The sequence below is a fragment of the Chiloscyllium punctatum genome, chromosome 19 (assembly GCF_047496795.1).
Source record: "Chiloscyllium punctatum isolate Juve2018m chromosome 19, sChiPun1.3, whole genome shotgun sequence".
NCBI classification, from domain to species: Eukaryota; Metazoa; Chordata; class Chondrichthyes; order Orectolobiformes; family Hemiscylliidae; genus Chiloscyllium; species Chiloscyllium punctatum.
The window spans coordinates 39,896,378-39,924,376 of record NC_092757.1 but is presented as its reverse complement, the minus strand read 5'-3'; positions in this window follow the sequence as shown (position 1 = coordinate 39,924,376).

Here is a 27,999-nt window from a genome sequence, read left to right as displayed (position 1 = left end):
ACACAAACACACACAGAACGCACACACACAGAGAACAATCACACAGAACACAAACACTGAGAACACAGAGACAGAGGGAATACAGAGAGAGAGAACACACAGAGAGAACAAAGAAGGTGTTCTCTTTCTCTGTGTGTTCTCTGTGTGTGTGAGATCCCTGTGTGTGTGTGTGTGTTCTCTATTATTATGTGCTCTGTCTCTCTCTATGTGCTCTGTCTCTGTGTTCTCTGTCTGTGTTCTCTCTGTGTTTGGATTGTCTGTGCGTGTGTGTGCGTTCTGTGTATGTGTGTTCTCTGTGTGTGTGTATGTTCTGTCTTGCTGTGTGTGATCTCTCTCTCTGTTCTCTCTCTCTCTGTGTTCTCTCTCTCTCTATGTTCTCTCTCTATCTCTGTATTCTGTGTGTGTGTTTTCTCTGTGTGTGTATGTTTCTCTGTGTGTGTGCTCTGTGTGTGTGTTCTCTGTGTGTGTGCATGTGTTCTCTCTCACTCTATGTGTTCTCTCTTTCTCTGTGTGATCTCTCTCTCTGTGATCTCTGTGTGTTTGTATTCTGTGTGTGTGTTCTCTGTGTGTGTTCCCTCTGTGTGTGTGTGTTCTCTATTAGTGTGTTCTCTCTCTCTCTCTATGTTCTCTCTCTCTGTGTTCTCTCTCTCTCTGTTCTCGTTCTCTCTCTGTTCTCTCTCTGTGTGTGTTCTCTCACTCTCTGTGTTCTCTCTCTCTCTGTATTCTCTCTCTGTGTTCTCTCTCTCTGTGTTCTCTCCGTGTGTTCTGTGTGTGTGCTCGCTCTCTCTCTGTGTTCTCTCTCTGTGTGTTCTCTCTCCCTCTATGTGTTCTCTCTTTCTCTGTGTGATCACAGAGTGAGAGAGAGAACACAGAGAGAGAACACACACACAGAGAACACACAGAGAGAGAACACACACATACACAGAACACACACACACACAAAGAACGCACACACAGAGAAGACACACACAGAACACAAACACACTGAGAACACAGAGACACAGGGAACACAGAGAGAGAGAACACACAGAGAGAACACTGACAGAGAACACAGAGAGAGAGAACATAGAGAGAGACAGAGCACACAATAATAGAGAACACACACACAGGGATCACACACACAGAGAATGCACAGAATACAGAGATAGACAGAGAACACACAGTGAGAGAGAACAGACACACACAGAGAGAGAACACTAAGGGAGAGAGAACACAAAGAGAGAGAACACACAAGAGAGAGAACACACACATACACAGAACGCACAACACAGAGAACGCACTCAAAGAGAACACACAGAGAGAGAGAACACAGAGAGAGAGAACACTGAGAGAGAACACACACACAGAGAACACAGAGAGAGAACGCAGACAGAGAACATAGAGACAGAACACAGAGAACACAGAGAGAGAGAACACAGAGAGAGAACACACACACAGAGAACACAGAGTGAGAGCGAAAACAAGCGCGCGCACACACAGAGAACACACAGAGCGAGAAGAACACAGAGAGAGAGATCACACAGAGAGAGAGATCATACACAGAAAGAGAGAACATTCACACAAACAGAGAACACACACACAAGAGAACACACACAGGGAACACACACAGAATACAGAGATTGAGAGAGAACACAGAGTGAAAGAGAGAACACAGAGAGAGAACACACACAGAGAACACACACAGAGAGAACACACGCATACACAGTACACAAACACACACAGAACGCACACACACAGAGAACAATCACACAGAACACAAACACTGAGAACACAGAGACAGAGGGAATACAGAGAGAGAGAACACACAGACAGAACAAAGAAGGTGTTCTCTTTCTCTGTGTGATCTCTCTCTGTGTGTTCTCTGTGTGTGTGAGATCCCTGTGTGTGTGTGTGTTCTCTATTATTGTGTGCTCTGTCTCTCTTTATGTTCTTTCTCTGTGTGTTCTCTGTCTGTGTTCTCTCTGTGTTTGGATTGTCTGTGTGCGTGTGCGTTCTGTGTATGTGTGTTCTCTGTGTGTGTGTATGTTCTGTCTTGCTGTGTGTGATCTCTCTCTCTCTGTTCTCTCTCTCTCTGTTCTCTCTCTCTCTGTGTTCTCTCTCTATCTCTGTATTCTGTGTGTGTGTTTTCTCTGTGTGCGTTCTCTTTTGTGTGTGTTGTGTGTGTGTGTTCTATGTTTTTGTTCTGTGTGTGCGTGTTTTCTGTGTGTGTATGTTTCTCTGTGTGTGTGCTCTGTGTGTGTGTTCTCCGTGTGTGTGCATGTGTTCTCTCTCACTCTATGTGTTCTCTCTTTCTCTGTGTGATCTCTCTCTCTGTGATCTCTGTGTGTTTGTGTTCTGTGTGTGTGTTCTCTGTGTGTGTTCCCTATGTGTGTGTGTGTTCTCTATTAGTGTGTTCTCTCTCTCTCTCTATGTTCTCTCTCTGTGTTCTCTCTCTCTGTTCTCGTTCTCTCTCTGTTCTCTCTCTGTGTGTGTTCTCTCACTCTCTGTGTTCTCTCTCTCTCTGTATTCTCTCTCTGTGTTCTCTCTCTCTCTGTGTTCTCTCCGTGTGTTCTGTGTGTGTGCTCTCTCTCTCTCTGTGTTCTCTCTCTGTGTGTTCTCTCTCCCTCTATGTGTTCTCTCTTTCTCTGTGTGATCACTGAGTGAGAGAGAGAACACAGAGAGAGAACACACACACAGAGAACACACAGAGAGAGAACACACACATACACAGAACACACAACACAGAGAACGCACTCACACAGAGAACACTCACACAGAACCCAACACACTGAGAACACAGTGACAGAGGGAACACAGAGAGAGAGAACACACAGAGAGAACAAAGAGCGTGTTCTCTTTCTCTGTGTGATCTCTCTCTGTGTGTTCTCTGTGTGTGTGATCCCTGTGTGTGTGTGTGTTCTCTATTATTGTGTGCTCTGTCTCTCTCTATGTTCTCTCTCTCTGTGTTCTCTGTCTGTGTTCTCTCTGTTTTTGGATTGTCTGTGCGTGTGTGTGCGTTCTGTGTATGTGTGTTCTCTGTGTGTGTGTATGTTCTGTCTTTCTGTGTGTGATCTCTCGCTCTGTTCTCTCTCTCTCTGTGTTCCCTCTCTCTCTGTGTTCTCTCTATGTGTGTCTGTTCTCTCTCACTCTGTGTTCTCTCTCTATCTCTGTATTCTGTGTGTGTGTGTTCTCTGTGTGAGTTCTCTTTTGTGTGTGTTGTGTGTGTGTGTGTTCTATGTTTGTGTGTTCTGTGTGTGCGTGTTTTCTGTGTGTATGTTTCTCTGTGTGTGTGCTCTGTGTGTGTGTTCTCCGTGTGTGTGCATGTGTTCTCTCTCACTCTATGTGTTCTCTCTTTCTCTGTGTGATCTCTCTCTCTGTGATCTCTGTGTGTTTGTGTTCTGTGTGTGTGTTCTCTGTGTGTGTTCCCTCTGTGTGTGTGTGTTCTCTATTAGTGTGTTCTCTCTCTCTCTCTATTGTCTCTCTCTGTGTTCTCTCTCTCACTCTGTGATCACACAGAGAAGAGGATACACATAGAGCGAGAGAGAACACACAGAGAGAGAACACAGAGAGAGAGAGAGCACACACACAGAACACACAGAGAGAACACAGAGAGTGAGAGAACACAGAGACAGAATACAGAGAGAGAGAACACAGAGAGTGAGAGAACACACACAGAGAGAGAACAGAGAGAGAACGGGAGCAGAGAGAGAGAGAACACAGAGAGAGAGAACATAGAGAGAGAGAAAGAACACACTAATAGAGAACACACACACAGAGAGGGAACACACACAGAGAACACACACACAGAACACAAACACACAGAGATCACAGAGAGAGAGATCACACAGAGAAAGAGAGAACACATAGAGTGATAGAGAACACATGCACACACACGGAGAACACACACACAGAGCACACACACAGAGAAACATACACACAGAAAACACGCACACACAGAACACACAAACATAGAACACACACACACACACAACACACACAAAAGAGAACTCACACAGAGAATACAGAGATAGAGAGAGAACACAGAGTGAGAGAGAACAGACACACATAGAGAGAACACAGAGAGAGAGGGAACACACAGAGAGAGAGAACAGAGCGAGAGATCACACACAGAAAGACAGAACATACACACACACAGAGAACACACATACACAGAACGCACACACACGCACAGATAATCCAAAAACAGAGAGAACACAGAGAACACAGAGAGAGAGAACATAGAGAGAGACAGAGAGAGAACGCAGAGAACATAGAGAGACAGAACATACAGAGACAGAACACAGCGAGAGAGAACAAAGAGAGAGAACACACACAGAGAACACCGAGAGCGAGAGCGAAAACACACGCGCACACACACAGAGAACACACAGTGCGAGAAGAGAACAGAACACACACACAGAACACACACAGAGAACACACACACAGAACACAAACAATCTGTGTTCTGTATACAGATTACAGAAAACACAAACAGAGAACACACGCACATACAGAACACAAACACAAGAGAACACACACACAGGGAACACACACAGAATACAGAGAAGAGCGCACACGCACAGAGAACACACAGAGCGAGAAGAACACAGAGAGAGAGATCACACAGAGAGAGAGATCATACACAGAAAGAGACAACATACACACAAACAGAGAACGCAGAGAACATAGAGAGACAGAACACAGAAAGAGAACACAGAACACACACGCAAGAGAACACACAGACAGAAAACACAAAAACACAGAATACAGAGATAGAGAGAGAACACAGACTGAGAGAGAACTGACACAGAGAGAGCGAGAACACAGAGAGAGAGAGAGAGAACACAGAGAGAGAGATCACACACAGAAAGATAGAACACATAGAGTGAGAGAGAACACACGCACACACGGAGAACACACACACAGAGTAACACACACACAGAAAACATGCACACACAGAACACACAAACAGAGAACACACACACACAACACACACAAAAGAGAACACACACAGAGAGCACACACAGAATACAAAGATAGAGAGAGAACACAGAGTGAGAGAGAACAGACGCACATAGAGAGAACACAGAGAGAGAGAGAACACAGAGAGACAATACAGAGAGAGAGAATACATAGAGAGCGAGAGATCGCAGAGAGAGCGAGAACATACAGAGAGAGTGAGAACAAACAGACACAGACAACACAGAGAGAGAAAGAACACACACACACAGAGAACAGAGATGAAGAGAGAACGAGAACAGAGAGAGAGAGAACAGAGAGAGAGAGCACACAGATAGAGGGAACACAGAGAACGCAGACAGAGAACATAGAATAACAGAACACAGAGAGAGAGAACGCAGAGAGAGAGAACACAGAGAGAGAACACACACAGAGGGAGAACACAGATAGACAACGCAGACAGAGAACATAGAGAGACAGAACACAGAGAGAGAGAACACAGAGAGAGAGAACTCAGAGAGAGAACACACACACACAGAGAACACAGAGAGAGAGAGAGAACAGAGAGAGAGATTAAAAAGAGAAAGAGAGAACACATAGTGTGAGAGAGAACACACGCACACACACGGAGAACACACACACCGCACACACACAGAGAAACACACACACAGATAGCACACAGACAGATAACACAAAAACACAGAATACAGAGATAGAGTGAGAACACAGAGTGAGAAAGAACAGACACACATAGAGAGAACACAGAGAGTGAGAACACAGAGAGAGAGAGAGAACAGTGAGAGAGATCACACAGAGAAAGAGATAACTCATAGTGTGAGAGAGAACACACGCACACACACGGAGAACACACACACAGAGCACTCACACAGAGAAACACACACACACAGAGAACACACACACAGAAGACAGACATAGAGAGAGAACACAGAGTGAGAGAGAACAGACACAGAGAGAGAGAGAACACACACACACACAGAGAACACACAGAGAGAGATCACACACAGAAAGAGAGAACATACACACACAGAGAACACACACACACAGAACGCACACACACAGATTACTCAAACATACACAGAGAACACACACACACAGAGAACACAGAGAGAGAGAGAACACACAGAGAGAGTACACACACAGAGAGAGAGAACACACACACAAGAACACACAGAGAGAACACACACACAGAACACAAACACACAGAGAACACACAGAGAGAGATCACACAGAGAAAGAGAGAACACACGCACCCACACAGGGAACACACACAGAACACAAACACACAGAACATACACACAGAACACAAACACACAGAGAACACAGAGAGAGAGAGAGAGAACACAGAGCGTGATCACACAGAGAAAGAGAGAACACATAGAGGGAGAGAGAACACACGCACACACACAGTGAACACACACAGAGTGCACAGACAGAGAAACACACACAGAGAACACGCACACATAGAACACACAAACAGAGAACACACAGAAAGAACACACACCCACGAGAACACACACAGAGAACACACACAGAATACAGAGATAGAGAGAGAACACAGAGTGAGAGAGAACAGACAGAGAGAGAGAGAGAACGCACAGAGAGAGAGACAACACACACAGACAGAACACACAGAGAGAACACACAGAGAGAGAAAACACAGAGAGAGAATACAGGGAGACAGAGAACACAGAGAGCGAGAGATCGCAGAGAGAGCGAGAACACACAGAGAGAGGGAGGACAAACAGAGAGAGAGAGAACACAGAGAGAGAAAGAACACACAAAGAGAGAGAGAACAGAGATAGAGAGAACACAGAGAGAGAGAACACACAGATAGAGAGAACACAGACAGAGAACACAGACAGAGAACATGGAGAGACAAAACACAGAGAGAAAGAACACAGAGAGAGAGAACACAGAGAGAGAACACACACACAGAGAACACAGAGAGAGAACGCAGAGAACATAGAGAGACAGAACACACAGAGAGAGAACACAGAGAGAGAGAACAAAGAGAGAGAACACACACAGAGAACACCGAGAGCGAGAGCGAAAACACACGCGCACACACACAGAGAACACACAGTCCGAGAACAGAACAGAACACACACACAGAACACACACAGAGAACACACACACAGAACACAAACACTCTGTGTTCTGTATACAGATTACAGAAAACACAAACAGAGAACACACGCACATACACAACACACACAAGAGAACACACACACAGGGAACACACACAGAATACAGAGAAGAGCGCACACACACAGAGAACACACAGAGAGAGAGCGAAAACACAAGCGCACACACACAGAGAACACACAGAGCAAGAAGAAAACAGAGAGAGAGATCACACAGAGAGAGAGAGATCATACACAGAAAAAGGGAACATGCACACAAACAGAGAACACACACAAAGAACACACACACAAGAGAACACACGGACAGAAAACACAAAAACACACAATACAGAGATAGAGAGAGAATACAGACTGAGAGAGAACTGACACAGAGAGAGAAAGAACAGACACAGAGAGAGAGAACACAGAGAGAGAGAGAGAGAGAACAGAGAGAGAGATCACTCACAGAAAGAGAGAACATACACACACAGAGAACACACACACACAGAACGCACACAGAGAACACACACACACACAGAGAACACACAGAGAGAGAGAACACAGAGAAAGATCACACAGAGAAAGAGAGAACACATAGAGGGAGAGAGAACACACAGAGAGAGTACACACAGAGAGAGAGAGAACACACACACAAGAACACACAGAGAGAACACACACACAGAACACAAACACACAGAAAACACACAGAGAGAGATCACACAGAGAAAGAGAGAACACATAGAGGTAGAGAGAAGACACGCACACACACAGGGAACACACACAGAAAACAAACACTCAGAACACAAACACACAGAGAGAGATAACAGAGATAGATCACACAGAGAAAGAGAGAACACATAGAGTGAGAGAGAACACACGCACACACACGGAGAACACACACACAGAGCACACACACAGAGCAACACACACACACAGAAAACAGGCACACACAGAACACACAAACAGAGAACACACACACACAACACACACAAAAGAGAACACACACAGAGAGCACACACACACAGAATACAGAGATAGAGAGAGAACACAGAGTGAGAGAGAACAGACACACATAGAGAGAACACAGAGAGAGAGAGAACACAGAGGGAGAGAACAGAGAGAGAGAGAACACAGAGAGCGAGAGATCGCAGAGAGAGCGAGAACATACAGAGAGAGTGAGAACAAACAGAGACAGACAACACAGAGAGAGAAAGAACACACACAGAGAGAGAACAGAGATGGAGAGAGAACGAGAACAGAGAGAGGGAGAACACAGAGAGAGGGAGAGCAACAGATAGAGGGAACACAGAGAACGCAGACAGAGAACATAGAGAAACAGAACACAGAGAGAGAGAACGCAGAGAGAGAGAACACAGAGAGAGAACACACACAGAGGGAGAACACAGAGAGACAACGCAGACAGAGAACATAGAGAGACAGAACACAGAGAGAGAGAACACAGAGAGAGAGAACTCAGAGAGAGAACACACACACAGAGAGAACACAGAGAGAGAGAGCGAAAACACAAGCGCACACACACAGAGAACACACAGAGCATGAAGAAAACAGAGAGAGATCACACAGAGAGAGAGAGATCATACACAGAAAAAGGGAACATGCACACAAGCAGAGAACACACACACAGAACACACACACAGAGCACACACAGACAGAAACACACACACACAGAGAACATACACAAAGAACACACACACAAGAGAACACACAGACAGAAAACACAAAAACACAGATACAGAGATAGAGTGAGAACACAGAGTGAGAAAGAACAGACACACATAGAGAGAACACAGAGAGTGAGAACACAGAGAGAGAGAGAACAGTGAGAGAGATCACACAGAGAAAGAGAGAACTCATAGTGTGAGAGAGAACACACGCACACACACGGAGAACACACACAGAGCACTCACACAGAGAAACACACACACACAGAGAACACACACACACACAGAATACAGACATAGAGAGAGAACACAGAGTGAGAGAGAACAGACACAGAGAGAGAACACACACACTCACACACAGAGAGAACACAGAGAGAGAGATCACACACAGAAAGAGAGAACATACACACACAGAGAACACACACACACAGAACACAAACACACAGAGAACACACAGAGAGAGATCACACAGAGAAAGAGAGAACACATAGACGTAGAGAGAAGACACGCACACACACAGGGAACATACACAGAAAACAAACACTCAGAACACAAACACACAGAGAGAGATAACAGAGATAGATCACACAGAGAAAGAGAGAACACATAGAGTGAGAGAGAACACACGCACACACACGGAGAACACACACACAGAGCACACACACAGAGCAACACACACACACAGAAAACAGGCACACACAGAACACACAAACAGAGAACACACACACACAACACACACAAAAGAGAACACACACAGAGAGCACACACACACAGAATACAGAGATAGAGAGAGAACACAGAGTGAGAGAGAACAGACACACATAGAGAGAACACAGAGAGAGAGAGAACACAGAGGGAGAGAACAGAGAGAGAGAGAACACAGAGAGCGAGAGATCGCAGAGAGAGCGAGAACATACAGAGAGAGTGAGAACAAACAGAGACAGACAACACAGAGAGAGAAAGAACACACACAGAGAGAGAACAGAGATGGAGAGAGAACGAGAACAGAGAGAGGGAGAACACAGAGAGAGAGAGCAACAGATAGAGGGAACACAGAAAACGCAGACAGAGAACATAGAGAAACAGAACACAGAGAGAGAGAACGCAGAGAGAGAGAACACATAGAGAGAACACACACAGTGGGAGAACACAGAGAGACAACGCAGACAGAGAACATAGAGAGACAGAACACAGAGAGAGAGAACACACAGAGAGAGAACTCAGAGAGAGAACACACACACACAGAGAACACACAGAAAGAGAGCGAAAACACAAGCGCACACACACAGAGAACACACAGAGCAAGAAGAAAACAGAGAGAGAGATCACACAGAGAGAGAGAGATCATACACAGAAAGAGAGAACATGCACACAAACAGAGAACACACACACAGAACACACTCAGAGAACACACGCACATACACAACACACACAAGAGAACACACACACAGAGAACACACACAGAATACAGAGAAGAGCGCACACACACAGAGAACACACAGAGAGAGCGAAAACACAAGCGCACACACACAGAGAACACACAGAGCAAGAAGAAAACAGAGAGAGAGATCACACAGAGAGAGAGAGATCATACACAGAAAAAGGGAACATGCACACAAACAGAGAACACACACAAAGAACACACACACAAGAGAACACACGGACAGAAAACACAAAAACACACAATACAGAGATAGAGAGAGAATACAGACTGAGAGAGAACTGACACAGAGAGAGAAAGAACAGACACAGAGAGAGAGAACACAGAGAGAGAGAGAGAGAGAGAACAGAGAGAGAGATCACACACAGAAAGAGAGAACATACACACACAGAGAACACACACACACAGAACGCACACACACAGAGTACCCAAACATACACAGAGAACACACACACACAGAGAACACAGAGAGAGAGAGAACACAGAGAAAGAGAGAACACATAGAGGGAGAGAGAACACACAGAGAGAGTACACAGAGAGAGAGAACACACACACAAGAACACACAGAGAGAACACACACACAGAACACAAACACACAGAGAACACACAGAGAGAGATCACACAGAGAAAGAGAGAACACATAGAGGTAGAGAGAAGACACGCACACACACAGGGAACACACACAGAAAACAAACACTCTGAACACAAACACACAGAGAGAGATAACAGAGATAGATCACACAGAGAAAGAGAGAACTCATAGTGTGAGAGAGAACACACGCACACACACGGAGAACACACACACAGAGCACTCACACAGAGAAACACACACACACAGAACGCACACACACAGAATACAGACATAGAGAGAGAACACAGAGTGAGAGAGAACAGACACAGAGAGAGAGAGAACACACACACACACACAGAGAACACAGAGAGAGAGATCACACACAGAAAGAGAGAACATACACACACAGAGAACACACACACACAGAACGCACACACACAGAGTACCCAAACATACACAGAGAACACACATACACAGAGAACACAGAGAGAGAGAGAACACATAGAGGGAGAGAGAACACACAGAGAGAGTACACAGAGAGAGAGAGAGAACACACACACAAGAACACACAGAGAGAACACACACACAGAACATAAACACACAGAGAACACACAGAGAGAGATCACAGAGAAAGAGAGAACACATGCACACACACAGGGAACACACACAGAACACAAACACACAGAACATACACACAGAACACAAACACACAGAGAACACAGAGAGAGAGAGAACCCAGAGCGTGATCACACAGAGAGAGAGAGAACACATAGAGGGAGAGAGAACACACGCACACACACAGTGAACACACACAGAGCACACAGACAGAGAAACACACACACAGAACACGCACACATAGAACACACAAACAGAGAACACACAGAAAGAACACACACCCACGAGAACACACACAGAAAAACACACACAGAATACAGAGATAGAGAGAGAACACAGAGTGAGAGAGAACAGACACACAGAGAGAGATAACGCACAGAGAGACAACACACACACACAGAACACACAGAGAGAACACACACAGAGAGAGAACACAGAGAGAGAATACAGAGAGACAGAGAACACAGAGAGCGAGAGATCGCAGAGAGAGCGAGAACACACAGAGAGAGAGAGGACAAACAGAGAGAGAGAACACAGAGAGAGAAAGAACACACAAAGAGAGAGAGAACAGAGATAGAGAGAAGACAGAGAGAGAGAACACAGACAGAGAACATAGAGAAACAGAACACAGAGAGAGAGAGCGCAGAGAGAGAGAACACAGAGAGAGAACACACACAGAGGGAGAACACAGAGAGAGAACGCAGACAGAGAACATAGACAGACAGAACACAGAGAGAGAGAACTCAGAGAGAGAACACACTAACAGAGAACACAGAAAGAGCGAAAACACAAGCGCACACACAGAGAACACACAGAGCAAGAAGAAAACAGAGAGAGAGATCACACAGAGAGAGAGAGATCATACACAGAAAGAGAGAACATGCACACAAACAGAAAACACACACACAGAGAACACACACACAGAACACAAACACTTTGTGTTCTGTATACAGATTACAGAAAACACAAACAGAGAACACACGCACATACACAACACACACAAGAGAACACACACACAGGGAACACACACAGAATACAGAGAAGAGCGCACACACACAGAGAACACACAGAGAGAGAGCGAAAACACAAGCGCACACACTCAGACAATACACAGAGCAAGAAGAAAACAGAGAGAGAGATCACACAGAGAGAGAGAGAGATCATACACAGAAAAAGGGAACATGCACACAAACAGAGAACACACACAAGAGAACACACGGACAGAAAACACAAAAACACACAATACAGAGATAGAGAGAGAATACAGACTGAGAGAGAACTGACACAGAGAGAGAGAGAACAGACACAGAGAGAGAGAACACAGAGAGAGAGAGAGAGAGAACAGTGAGAGAGATCACACAGAGAAAGAGAGAACTCATAGTGTGAGAGAGAACACACGCACACACACGGAGAACACACACACAGAGCACTCACACAGAGAACGATCACACAGAGAGAGAGAGAACACACACAAGAACACACAGAGAGAACACACACACAGAACACAAACACACAGAGAACACACAGAGAGAGATCACACAGAGAAAGAGAGAACACATGGAGGTAGAGAGAAGACGCACACACACAGGGAACACACACAGAACACAAACACTCAGAACACAAACACACAGAGAGAGATAACAGAGATAGATCACACAGAGAAAGAGAGAACACATAGAGTGAGAGAGAACACACGCACACACACGGAGAACACACACACAGAGCACACACACGGAGCAACACACACACACAGAAAACAGGCACACACAGAACACACAAACAGAGAACACACACACAACACACACAAAAGAGAACACACACAGAGAGCACACACACACAGAATACAGAGATAGAGAGAGAACACAGAGTGAGAGAGAACAGACACACATAGAGAGAACACAGAGAGAGAGAGAACACAGAGGGAGTGAACAGAGAGAGAGAGAACACAGAGAGCGAGAGATCGCAGAGAGAGCGAGAACATACAGAGAGAGTGAGAATAAACAGAGACAGACAACACAGAGAGAGAAAGAAAACACACAGAGAGAGAACAGAGATGGAGAGAGAACGAGAACAGAGAGGGGGAGAACACAGAGAGAGAGAGCAACAGATAGAGGGAACACAGAGAACGCAGACAGAGAACATAGAGAAACAGAACACAGAGAGAGAGAACACAGAGAGAGAACACACACAGAGGGAGAACACAGAGAGACAACGCAGACAGAGAACATAGAGAGACAGAACACAGAGAGAGAGAACACAGAGAGAGAGAACTCAGAGAGAGAACACACACACACAGTGAACACAGAGAGAGAGAGCGAAAACACAAGCACACACACACAGAGAACACACAGAGCATGAAGAAAACAGAGAGAGATCACACAGAGAGAGAGAGATCATACACAGAAAAAGGGAACATGCACACAAGCAGAGAACACACACACAGAACACACACACAGAGCACACACAGACAGAAACACACACACACACAGAGAACATACACAAAGAACACACACACAAGAGAACACACAGACAGAAAACACAAAAACACAGAATACAGAGATAGAGTGAGAACACAGAGTGAGAGAGAACAGACACACATAGAGAGAACACAGAGAGTGAGAACACAGAGAGAGAGAGAGAACAGTGAGAGAGATCACACAGAGAAAGAGAGAACTCATAGTGTGAGAGAGAACACACGCACACACACGGAGAACACACACAGAGCACTCACACAGAGAAACACACACACACACAGAGAACACACACACAGAATACAGACATAGAGAGAGAACACAGAGTGAGAGAGAACAGACACAGAGAGAGAGAGAACACACACACACACACACACAGAGAACACAGAGAGAGAGATCACACACAGAAAGAGAGAACATACACACACAGAGAACACACACACTCAGAACGCACACACACAGAGTACCCAAACATACACAGAGAACACACAGACAGAGAACACAGAGAGAGAGAGAACACATAGAGGGAGAGAGAACACACAGAGAGAGTACACAGAGAGAGAGAGAGAACACACACACAAGAACACACAGAGAGAACACGCACACAGAACATAAACACACAGAGAACACACAGAGAGAGATCACAGAGAAAGAGAGAACACATGCACACACACAGGGAACACACACAGAACACAAACACACAGAACATACACACAGAACACAAACACACAGAGAACACAGAGAGAGAGAGAACCCAGAGCGTGATCACACAGAGAAAGAGAGAACACATAGAGGGAGAGAGAACACACGCACACACACAGTGAACACACACAGAGCACACAGACAGAGAAACACACACACAGAACACGCACACATAGAACACACAAACAGAGAACACACAGAAAGAACACACACCCACGAGAACACACACAGAAAAACACACACAGAATACAGAGATAGAGAGAGAACACAGAGTGAGAGAGAACAGACACACAGAGAGAGATAACGCACAGAGAGACAACACACACACACAGAACACACAGAGAGAACACACACAGAGAGAGAATACAGAGAGGCAGAGAACACAGAGAGCGAGAGATCGCAGAGAGAGCGATAACACACACAGAGAGAGAGGACAAACAGAGAGAGAGAACACAGAGAGAGAAAGAACACACAAAGAGAGAGAGAACAGAGATAGAGAGAAGACAGAGAGAGAGAACACAGACAGAGAACATAGAGAAACAGAACACAGAGAGAGAGAGCGCAGAGAGAGCAAGAACACAGAGAGAGAGAGAGAGGACTAACAGAGAGAGAGAACACAGAGAGAGAAAGAACACACAAAGAGAGAGAGAACAGAGATAGAGAGAAGAAAGAGAGAGAGAACACAGACAGAGAACATAGAGAAACAGAACACAGAGAGAGGGAGCAACAGATAGAGGGAACACAGAGAACGCAGACAGAGAACATAGAGAAACAGAACACAGAGAGAGAGAACGCAGAGAGAGAGAACACAGAGAGAGAACACACACAGAGGGAGAACACAGAGAGACAACGCAGACAGAGAACATAGAGAGGCAGAACACAGAGAGAGAGAACACAGAGAGAGAGAACTCAGAGAGAGAACACACACACACAGAGAACACAGAGAGAGAGAGCGAAAACACAAGCACACACACACAGAGAACACACAGAGCATGAAGAAAACAGAGAGAGATCACACAGAGAGAGAGAGATCATACACAGAAAAAGGGAACATGCACACAAGCAGAGAACACACACACAGAACACACACACAAGAGAACACACAGACAAAAAACACAAAAACACAGAATACAGAGATAGAGTGAGAACACAGAGTGAGAGAGAACAGACACACATAGAGAGAACACAGAGAGTGAGAACACAGAGAGAGAGAGAGAACAGTGAGAGAGATCACACAGAGAAAGAGAGAACTCATAGTGTGAGAGAGAACACACGCACAGAGCACTCACACAGAGAAACACACACACACAGAACGCACACACACAGAATACAGACATAGAGAGAGAACACAGAGTGAGAGAGAACAGACAGAGAGAGAGAGAGAACACACACACACACACACAGAGAACACAGAGAGAGAGATCACACACAGAAAGAGAGAACATACACACACAGAGAACACACACATACAGAACGCACACACACAGAGTACCCAAACATACACAGAGAACACACATACACAGAGAACACAGAGAGAGAGAGAACACATAGAAGGAGAGAGAACACACAGAGAGAGTACACACAGAGAGAGAGAGAACACACACACAAGAACACACAAAGAGAACACACACACAGAACATAAACACACAGAGAACACACAGAGAGAGATCACAGAGAAAGAGAGAACACATGCACACACACAGGGAACACACACAGAACACAAACACACAGAACATACACACAGAACACAAACACACAGAGAACACAGAGAGAGAGAGAACCCAGAGCGTGATCACACAGAGAAAGAGAGAACACATAGAGGGAGAGAGAACACACGCACACACACAGTGAACACACACAGAGCACACAGACAGAGAAACACACACTCAGAGCACTCACACAGAGAAACACACACACACACACAGAGAACACAGAGAGAGAGAGAACACAGAGAAAGATCACAGAGAGAGAGAGAGAACACACACAAGAACACACAGAGAGAACACACACACAGAACACAAACACACAGAGAACACACAGAGAGAGATCACACAGAGAAAGAGAGAACACATGGAGGTAGAGAGAAGACGCACACACACAGGGAACACACACAGAACACAAACACTCAGAACACAAACACACAGAGAGAGATAACAGAGATAGATCACACAGAGAAAGAGAGAACACATAGAGTGAGAGAGAACACACGCACACACACGGAGAACACACACACAGAGCACACACACGGAGCAACACACACACACAGAAAACAGGCACACACAGAACACACAAACAGAGAACACACACACAACACACACAAAAGAGAACACACACAGAGAGCACACACACACAGAATACAGAGATAGAGAGAGAACACAGAGTGAGAGAGAACAGACACACATAGAGAGAACACAGAGAGAGAGAGAACACAGAGGGAGTGAACAGAGAGAGAGAGAACACAGAGAGCGAGAGATCGCAGAGAGAGCGAGAACATACAGAGAGAGTGAGAATAAACAGAGACAGACAACACAGAGAGAGAAAGAAAACACACAGAGAGAGAACAGAGATGGAGGGAGAACGAGAACAGAGAGAGGGAGAACACAGAGAGAGAGAGCAACAGATAGAGGGAACACAGAGAACGCAGACAGAGAACATAGAGGAACAGAACACAGAGAGAGAGAACGCAGAGAGAGAGAACACAGAGAGAGAACACACACAGAGGGAGAACACAGAGAGACAACGCAGACAGAGAACATAGAGAGACAGAACACAGAGAGAGAGAACACAGAGAGAGAGAACTCAGAGAGAGTACACACACACACAGTGAACACAGAGAGAGAGAGCGAAAACACAAGCACACACACACAGAGAACACACAGAGCATGAAGAAAACAGAGAGAGATCACACAGAGAGAGAGAGATCATACACAGAAAAAGGGAACATGCACACAAGCAGAGAACACACACACAGAACACACACACAGAGCACACACAGACAGAAACACACACACACACAGAGAACATACACAAAGAACACACACACAAGAGAACACACAGACAGAAAACACAAAAACACAGAATACAGAGATAGAGTGAGAACACAGAGTGAGAAAGAACAGACACACATAGAGAGAACACAGAGAGTGAGAACACAGAGAGAGAGAGAGAACAGTGAGAGAGATCACACAGAGAAAGAGAGAACTCATAGTGTGAGAGAGAACACACGCACACACACGGAGAACACACACAGAGCACTCACACAGAGAAACACACACACACACAGAGAACACACACACAGAATACAGACATAGAGAGAGAACACAGAGTGAGAGAGAACAGACACAGAGAGAGAGAGAACACACACACACACACACACAGAGAACACAGAGAGAGAGATCACACACAGAAAGAGAGAACATACACACACAGAGAACACACACACTCAGAACGCACACACACAGAGTACCCAAACATACACAGAGAACACACAGACAGAGAACACAGAGAGAGAGAGAACACATAGAGGGAGAGAGAACACACAGAGAGAGTACACAGAGAGAGAGAGAGAACACACACACAAGAACACACAGAGAGAACACGCACACAGAACATAAACACACAGAGAACACACAGAGAGAGATCACAGAGAAAGAGAGAACACATGCTCACACACAGGGAACACACACAGAAAACAAACACACAGAACATACACACAGAACACAAACACACAGAGAACACAGAGAGAGAGAGAACCCAGAGCGTGATCACACAGAGAAAGAGAGAACACATAGAGGGAGAGAGAACACACGCACACACACAGTGAACACACACAGAGCACACAGACAGAGAAACACACACACAGAACACGCACACATAGAACACACAAACAGAGAACACACAGAAAGAACACACACCCACGAGAACACACACAGAAAAACACACACAGAATACAGAGATAGAGAGAGAACACAGAGTGAGAGAGAACAGACACACAGAGAGAGATAACGCACAGAGAGACAACACACACACACAGAACACACAGAGAGAACACACACAGAGAGAGAACACAGAGAGAGAATACAGAGAGGCAGAGAACACAGAGAGCGAGAGATCGCAGAGAGAGCGAGAACACACACAGAGAGAGAGAGGACAAACAGAGAGAGAGAACACAGAGAGAGAAAGAACACACAAAGAGAGAGAGAACAGAGATAGAGAGAAGACAGAGAGAGAGAACACAGACAGAGAACATAGAGAAACAGAACACAGAGAGAGAGAGCGCAGAGAGAGCAAGAACACACAGAGAGAGAGAGAGGACTAACAGAGAGAGAGAACACAGAGAGAGAAAGAACACACAAAGAGAGAGAGAACAGAGATAGAGAGAAGACAGAGAGAGAGAACACAGACAGAGAACATAGAGAAACAGAACACAGAGAGAGGGAGCAACAGATAGAGGGAACACAGAGAACGCAGACAGAGAACATAGAGAAACAGAACACAGAGAGAGAGAACGCAGAGAGAGAGAACACAGAGAGAGAACACACACAGAGGGAGAACACAGAGAGACAACGCAGACAGAGAACATAGAGAGGCAGAACACAGAGAGAGAGAACACACAGAGAGAGAACTCAGAGAGAGAACACACACACACAGAGAACACAGAGAGAGAGAGCGAAAACACAAGCACACACACACAGAGAACACACAGAGCATGAAGAAAACAGAGAGAGATCACACAGAGAGAGAGAGATCATACACAGAAAAAGGGAACATGCACACAAGCAGAGAACACACACACAGAACACACACACAAGAGAACACACAGACAAAAAACACAAAAACACAGAATACAGAGATAGAGTGAGAACACAGAGTGAGAGAGAACAGACACACATAGAGAGAACACAGAGAGTGAGAACACAGAGAGAGAGAGAGAACAGTGAGAGAGATCACACAGAGAAAGAGAGAACTCATAGTGTGAGAGAGAACACACGCACACACGTACGGAGAACACACACACAGAGCACTCACACAGAGAAACACACACACACAGAACGCACACACACAGAATACAGACATAGAGAGAGAACACAGAGTGAGAGAGAACAGACAGAGAGAGAGAGAGAACACACACACACACACACAGAGAACACAGAGAGAGAGATCACACACAGAAAGAGAGAAAATACACACACAGAGAACACACACATACAGAACGCACACACACAGAGTACCCAAACATACACAGAGAACACACATACACAGAGAACACAGAGAGAGAGAGAACACATAGAAGGAGAGAGAACACACAGAGAGAGTACACACAGAGAGAGAGAGAACACACACACAAGAACACACAAAGAGAACACACACACAGAACATAAACACACAGAGAACACACAGAGAGAGATCACAGAGAAAGAGAGAACACATGCACACACACAGGGAACACACACAGAACACAAACACACAGAACATACACACAGAACACAAACACACAGAGAACACAGAGAGAGAGAGAACCCAGAGCGTGATCACACAGAGAAAGAGAGAACACATAGAGGGAGAGAGAACACACGCACACACACAGTGAACACACACAGAGCACACAGACAGAGAAACACACACACAGAACACGCACACATAGAACACACAAACAGAGAACACACACCCACGAGAACACACACAGAAAAACACACACAGAATACAGAGATAGAGAGAGAACACAGAGTTAGAGAGAACAGACACACAGAGAGAGATAACGCACAGAGAGATAACACACACACACAGAACACACAGAGAGAACACACAGAGAGAGAGAACACAGAGAGCGAGAGATCGCAGAGAGAGCGAGAACACACAGAGTGAGAGTGGACAAACAGAGAGAGAGAACACAGAGAGAGAAAGAACACACAAAGAGAGAGAGAACAGAGATAGAGAGAAGACAGAGAGAGAGAACACAGACAGAGAACATAGAGAAACAGAACACAGAGAGAGAGAGCGCAGAGAGAGAGAACACAGAGAGAGAACACACACAGAGGGAGAACACAGAGAGAGAACGCAGACAGAGAACATAGACAGACAGAACACAGAGAGAGAGAACTCAGAGAGAGAACACACTAACAGAGAACACAGAAAGAGCGAAAACACAAGCGCACACACACAGAGAACACACAGAGCAAGAAGAAAACAGAGAGAGAGATCACACAGAGAGAGAGAGATCATACACAGAAAGAGAGAACATGCACACAAACAGAAAACACACACACAGAACACACACAGAGAACACACACACAGAACACAAACACAGATTACAGAAAACACAAACAGAGAACACACGCACATACACAACACACACAAGAGAACACACACACAGGGAACACACACAGAATACAGAGAAGAGCGCACACACACAGAGAACACACAGAGAGAGAGCGAAAACACAAGCGCACACACACAGAGAATACACAGAGGAAGAAGAAAACAGAGAGAGAGATCACACAGAGAGAGAGAGATCATACACAGAAAAAGGGAACATGCACACAAACAGAGAACACACACAAGAGAACACACGGACAGAAAACACAAAAACACACAATACAGAGATAGAGAGAGAATACAGACTGAGAGAGAACTGACACAGAGAGAGAGAGAACAGACACAGAGAGAGAGAACACAGAGAGAGAGAGAGAGAGAGAGAACAGTGAGAGAGATCACACAGAGAAAGAGAGAACTCATAGTGTGAGAGAGAACACACGCACACACACGGAGAACACACACACAGAGCACTCACACAGAGAAACACACACACACAGAGAACACACACACACAGAATACAGACATAGAGAGAGAACATAGAGTGAGAGAGAACAGAGACAGAGAGAGAGAGAACACACACACACACACACAGAGAACACAGAGAGAGAGATCACACACAGAAAGAGAGAACATACACACACAGAGAACACACAAACACAGAACGCACACACACAGAATACCCAAACATACACAGAGAACACACACACACAGAGAACACATAGAGAGAGAGAACACAGAGAAAGATCACACAGAGAAAGAGAGAACACATAGAGGGAGAGAGAACACACAGAGAGAGTACACACAGAGAGAGAGAGAACACACACACAAGAACACACAGAGAGAACACACACACAGAACACAAACACACAGAGAACACACAGAGAGAGATCACACAGAGAAAGAGAGAACACATAGAGGTAGAGAGAAGACACGCACACACACAGGGAACACACACAGAACACAAACACTCAGAACACAAACACACAGATGGAGCTAACAGAGATAGATCACACAGAGAAAGAGAGAACACATAGAGTGAGAGAGAACACACGCACACACACGGAGAACACACACACAGAGCACACACACAGAGCAACACACACACACAGAAAACAGGCACACACAGAACACACAAACAGAGAACACACACACACAACACACACAAAAGAGAACACACACAGAGAGCACACACACACAGAATACAGAGCTAGAGAGAGAACACAGAGTGAGAGAGAACAGACACACATAGAGAGAACACAGAGAGAGAGAGAACACAGAGGGAGAGAACAGAGAGAGAGAGAACACAGAGAGCGAGAGATCGCAGAGAGAGCGAGAACAAACAGAGACAGACAACACAGAGAGAGAAAGAACACACACAGAGAGAGAACAGAGATGGAGAGAGAACGAGAACAGAGAGAGGGAGAACACAGAGAGAGGGAGGAACAGATAGAGGGAACACAGAGAACGCAGACAGAGAACATAGAGAAACAGAACACAGAGAGAGAGAACGCAGAGAGAGAGAACACAGAGAGAGAACACACACAGAGGGAAAACACAGAGAGACAACGCAGACAGAGAACATAGAGAGACAGAACACAGAGAGAGAGAACACACAGAGAGAGAACTCAGAGAGAGAACACACACACACAGTGAACACAGAGAGAGAGAGAGAAAACACAAGCGCACACACACAGAGAACACACAGAGCATGAAGAAAACAGAGAGAGATCACACAGAGAGAGAGAGATCATACACAGAAAAAGGGAACATGCACACAAGCAGAGAACACACACACAGAACACACACACAAGAGAACACACAGACAAAAAACAAAAAAACACAGAATACAGAGATAGAGTGAGAACACAGAGTGAGAGAGAACAGACACACATAGAGAGAACACAGAGAGAGAGAACAGTGAGAGAGATCACACAGAGAAAGAGAGAACTCATAGTGTGAGAGAGAACACACGCACACACACGGAGAACACACACACAGAGCACTCACACAGAGAAACACACACACACACAGAACGCACACAAACAGAATACAGACATAGAGAGAGAACACAGAGTGAGAGAGAACAGACACAGAGAGAGAGAGAACACACACACACACACAGAGAACACAGAGAGAGAGATCACACACAGAAAGAGAGAACATACACACACAGAGAACACACACACACAGAATGCACACACACAGAGTACCCAAACATACACAGAGAACACACATACACAGAGAACACAGAGAGAGAGAGAACACATAGAGGGAGAGAGAACACACAGAGAGAGTACAGAGAGAGAGAGAGAGAACACACACACAAGAACACACAGAGAGAACACACACACAGAACATAAACACACAGAGAACACACAGAGAGAGATCACAGAGAAAGAGAGAACACATGCACACACACAGGGAACACACACAGAAAACAAACACACAGAAGATACACACAGAACACAAACACACAGAGAACACAGAGAGAGAGAGAACCCAGAGCGTGATCACACAGAGAAAGAGAGAACACATAGAGGGAGAGAGAACACACGCACACACACAGTGAACACACACAGAGCACACAGACAGAGAAACACACACACAGAACACGCACACATAGAACACACAAACAGAGAACACACAGAAAGAACACACACCCACGAGAACACACACAGAAAAACACACACAGAATACAGAGATAGAGAGAGAACACAGAGTGAGAGAGAACAGACACACAGAGAGAGATAACGCACAGAGAGACAACACACACACACAGAACACACAGAGAGAACACACACAGAGAGAGAACACAGAGAGAGAATACAGAGAGACAGAGAACACAGAGAGCGAGAGATCGCAGAGAGAGCGAGAACACACAGAGAGAGAGAGGACAAACAGAGAGAGAGAACACAGAGAGAGAAAGAACACACAAAGAGAGAGAGAACAGAGATAGAGAGAAGACAGAGAGAGAGAACACAGACAGAGAACATAGAGAAACAGAACACAGAGAGAGAGAGCGCAGAGAGAGAGAACACAGAGAGAGAACACACACAGAGGGAGAACACAGAGAGAGAACGCAGACAGAGAACATAGACAGACAGAACACAGAGAGAGAGAACTCAGAGAGAGAACACACTAACAGAGAACACAGAGAGAGCGAAAGCACAAGCGCACACACACAGAGAACACACAGAGCAAGAAGAAAACAGAGAGAGAGATCACACAGAGAGAGAGAGATCATACACAGAAAGAGAGAACATGCACACAAACAGAAAACACACACACAGAGAACACACACACAGAACACAAACACTTTGTGTTCTGTATACAGATTACAGAAAACACAAACAGAGAACACACGCACATACACAACACACACAAGAGAACACACACACAGGGAACACACACAGAATACAGAGAAGAGCGCACACACACAGAGAACACACAGAGAGAGAGCGAAAACACAAGCGCACACACACAGAGAATACACAGAGCAAGAAGAAAACAGAGAGAGAGATCACACAGAGAGAGACAGAGATCATACACAGAAAAAGGGAACATGCACACAAACAGAGAACACACACAAGAGAACACACGGACAGAAAACACAAAAACACACAATACAGAGATAGAGAGAGAATACAGACTGAGAGAGAACTGACACAGAGAGAGAGAGAACAGACACAGAGAGAGAGAACACAGAGAGAGAGAGAGAGAGAACAGTGAGAGAGATCACACAGAGAAAGAGAGAACTCGTAGTGTGAGAGAGAACACACGCACACACACGGAGAACACACACACAGAGCACTCACACAGAGAAACACACACACACACAGAGAACACAGAGAGAGAGAGAACACAGAGAAAGATCACACAGAGAGAGAGAGAACACACACACAAGAACACACAGAGAGAACACACACACAGAACACAAACACACAGAGAACACACAGAGAGAGATCACACAGAGAAAGAGAGAACACATGGAGGTAGAGAGAAGACGCACACACACAGGGAACACACACAGAACACAAACACTCAGAACACAAACACACAGAGAGAGATAACAGAGATAGATCACACAGAGAAAGAGAGAACACATAGAGTGAGAGAGAACACACGCACACACACGGAGAACACACACACAGAGCACACACACGGAGCAACACACACACACAGAAAACAGGCACACACAGAACACACAAACAGAGAACACACACACAACACACACAAAAGAGAACACACACAGAGAGCACACACACACAGAATACAGAGATAGAGAGAGAACACAGAGTGAGAGAGAACAGACACACATAGAGAGAACACAGAGAGAGAGAGAACACAGAGGGAGAGAACAGAGAGAGAGAGAACACAGAGAGCGAGAGATCGCAGAGAGAGCGAGAACATACAGAGAGAGTGAGAATAAACAGAGACAGACAACACAGAGAGAGAAAGAACACACACAGAGAAGGAACAGAGATGGAGAGAGAACGAGAACAGAGAGAGGGAGAACACAGAGAGAGAGAGCAACAGATAGAGGGAACACAGAGAACGCAGACAGAGAACATAGAGAAACAGAACACAGAGAGAGAGAACGCAGAGAGAGAGAACACAGAGAGAGAACACACACAGAGGGAGAACACAGAGAGACAACGCAGACAGAGAACATAGAGAGACAGAACACAGAGAGAGAGAACACAGAGAGAGAGAACTCAGAGAGAGAACACACACACACAGAGAACACAGAGAGAGAGAGCGAAAACACAAGCACACACACACAGAGAACACACAGAGCATGAAGAAAACAGAGAGAGATCACACAGAGAGAGAGAGATCATACACAGAAAAAGGGAACATGCACACAAGCAGAGAACACACACACAGAACACACACACAGAGCACACACAGACAGAAACACACACACACACAGAGAACATACACAAAGAACACACACACAAGAGAACACACAGACAGAAAACACAAAACACAGAATACAGAGATAGAGTGAGAACACAGAGTGAGAGAGAACAGACACACATAGAGAGAACACAGAGAGTGAGAACACAGAGAGAGAGAGAGAACAGTGAGAGAGATCACACAGAGAAAGAGAGAACTCATAGTGTGAGAGAGAACACACGCACACACACGGAGAACACACACAGAGCACTCACACAGAGAAACACACACACACACAGAGAACACACACACAGAATACAGACATAGAGAGAGAACACAGAGTGAGAGAGAACAGACACAGAGAGAGAGAGAACACACACACACACACACAGAGAACACAGAGAGAGAGATCACACACAGAAAGAGAGAACATACACACACAGAGAACACACACACACAGAACGCACACACACAGAGTACCCAAACATACACAGAGAACACACACACAGAGAACACAGAGAGAGAGAGAACACATAGAGGGAGAGAGAACACACAGAGAGAGTACACAGAGAGAGAGAGAGAACACACACACAAGAACACACAGAGAGAACACGCACACAGAACATAAACACACAGAGAACACACAGAGAGAGATCACAGAGAAAGAGAGAACACATGCACACACACAGGGAACACACACAGAACACAAACACACAGAACATACACACAGAACACAAACACACAGAGAACACAGAGAGAGAGAGAACCCAGAGCGTGATCACACAGAGAAAGAGAGAACACATAGAGGGAGAGAGAACACACGCACACACACAGTGAACACACACAGAGCACACAGACAGAGAAACACACACACAGAACACGCACACATAGAACACACAAACAGAGAACACACAGAAAGAACACACACCCACGAGAACACACACAGAAAAACACACACAGAATACAGAGATAGAGAGAGAACACAGAGTGAGAGAGAACAGACACACAGAGAGAGATAACGCACAGAGAGACAACACACACACACAGAACACACAGAGAGAACACACACAGAGAGAGAACACAGAGAGAGAATACAGAGAGACAGAGAACACAGAGAGCGAGAGATCGCAGAGAGAGCGAGAACACACAGAGAGAGAGAGGACAAACAGAGAGAGAGAACACAGAGAGAGAAAGAACACACAAAGAGAGAGAGAACAGAGATAGAGAGAAGACAGAGAGAGAGAACACAGACAGAGAACATAGAGAAACAGAACACAGAGAGAGAGAGCGCAGAGAGAGCAAGAACACACAGAGAGAGAGAGGACTAACAGAGAGAGAGAACACAGAGAGAGAAAGAACACACAAAGAGTGAGAGAACAGAGATAGAGAGAAGACAGAGAGAGAGAACACAGACAGAGAACATAGAGAAACAGAACAAAGAGAGAGAGAGCAACAGATAGAGGGAACACAGAGAACGCAGACAGAGAACATAGAGAAACAGAACACAGAGAGAGAGAACGCAGAGAGAGAGAACACAGAGAGAGAACACACACAGAGGGAGAACACAGAGAGACAACGCAGACAGAGAACATAGAGAGGCAGAACACAGAGAGAGAGAACACACAGAGAGAGAACTCAGAGAGAGAACACACACACACAGAGAACACACAGAGTGAGAGCGAAAACACAAGCGCACACACACAGAGAACACACAGAGCATGAAGAAAACAGAGAGAGATCACACAGAGAGAGAGAGATCATACACAGAAAAAGGGAACATGCACACAATCAGAGAACACACACACAGAACACACACACAAGAGAACACACAGACAAAAAACACAAAAACACAGAATACAGAGATAGAGTGAGAACACAGAGTGAGAGAGAACAGACACACATAGAGAGAACACAGAGAGTGAGAACACAGAGAGAGAGAGAGAACAGTGAGAGAGATCACACAGAGAAAGAGAGAACTCATAGTGTGAGAGAGAACACACGCACACACACGGAGAACACACACACAGAGCACTCACACAGAGAAACACACACACACAGAACGCACACACACAGAATACAGACATAGAGAGAGAACACAGAGTGAGAGAGAACAGACACAGAGAGAGAGAGAACACACACACACACACACAGAGAACACAGAGAGAGAGATCACACACAGAAAGAGAGAACATACACACACAGAGAACACACACACACAGAA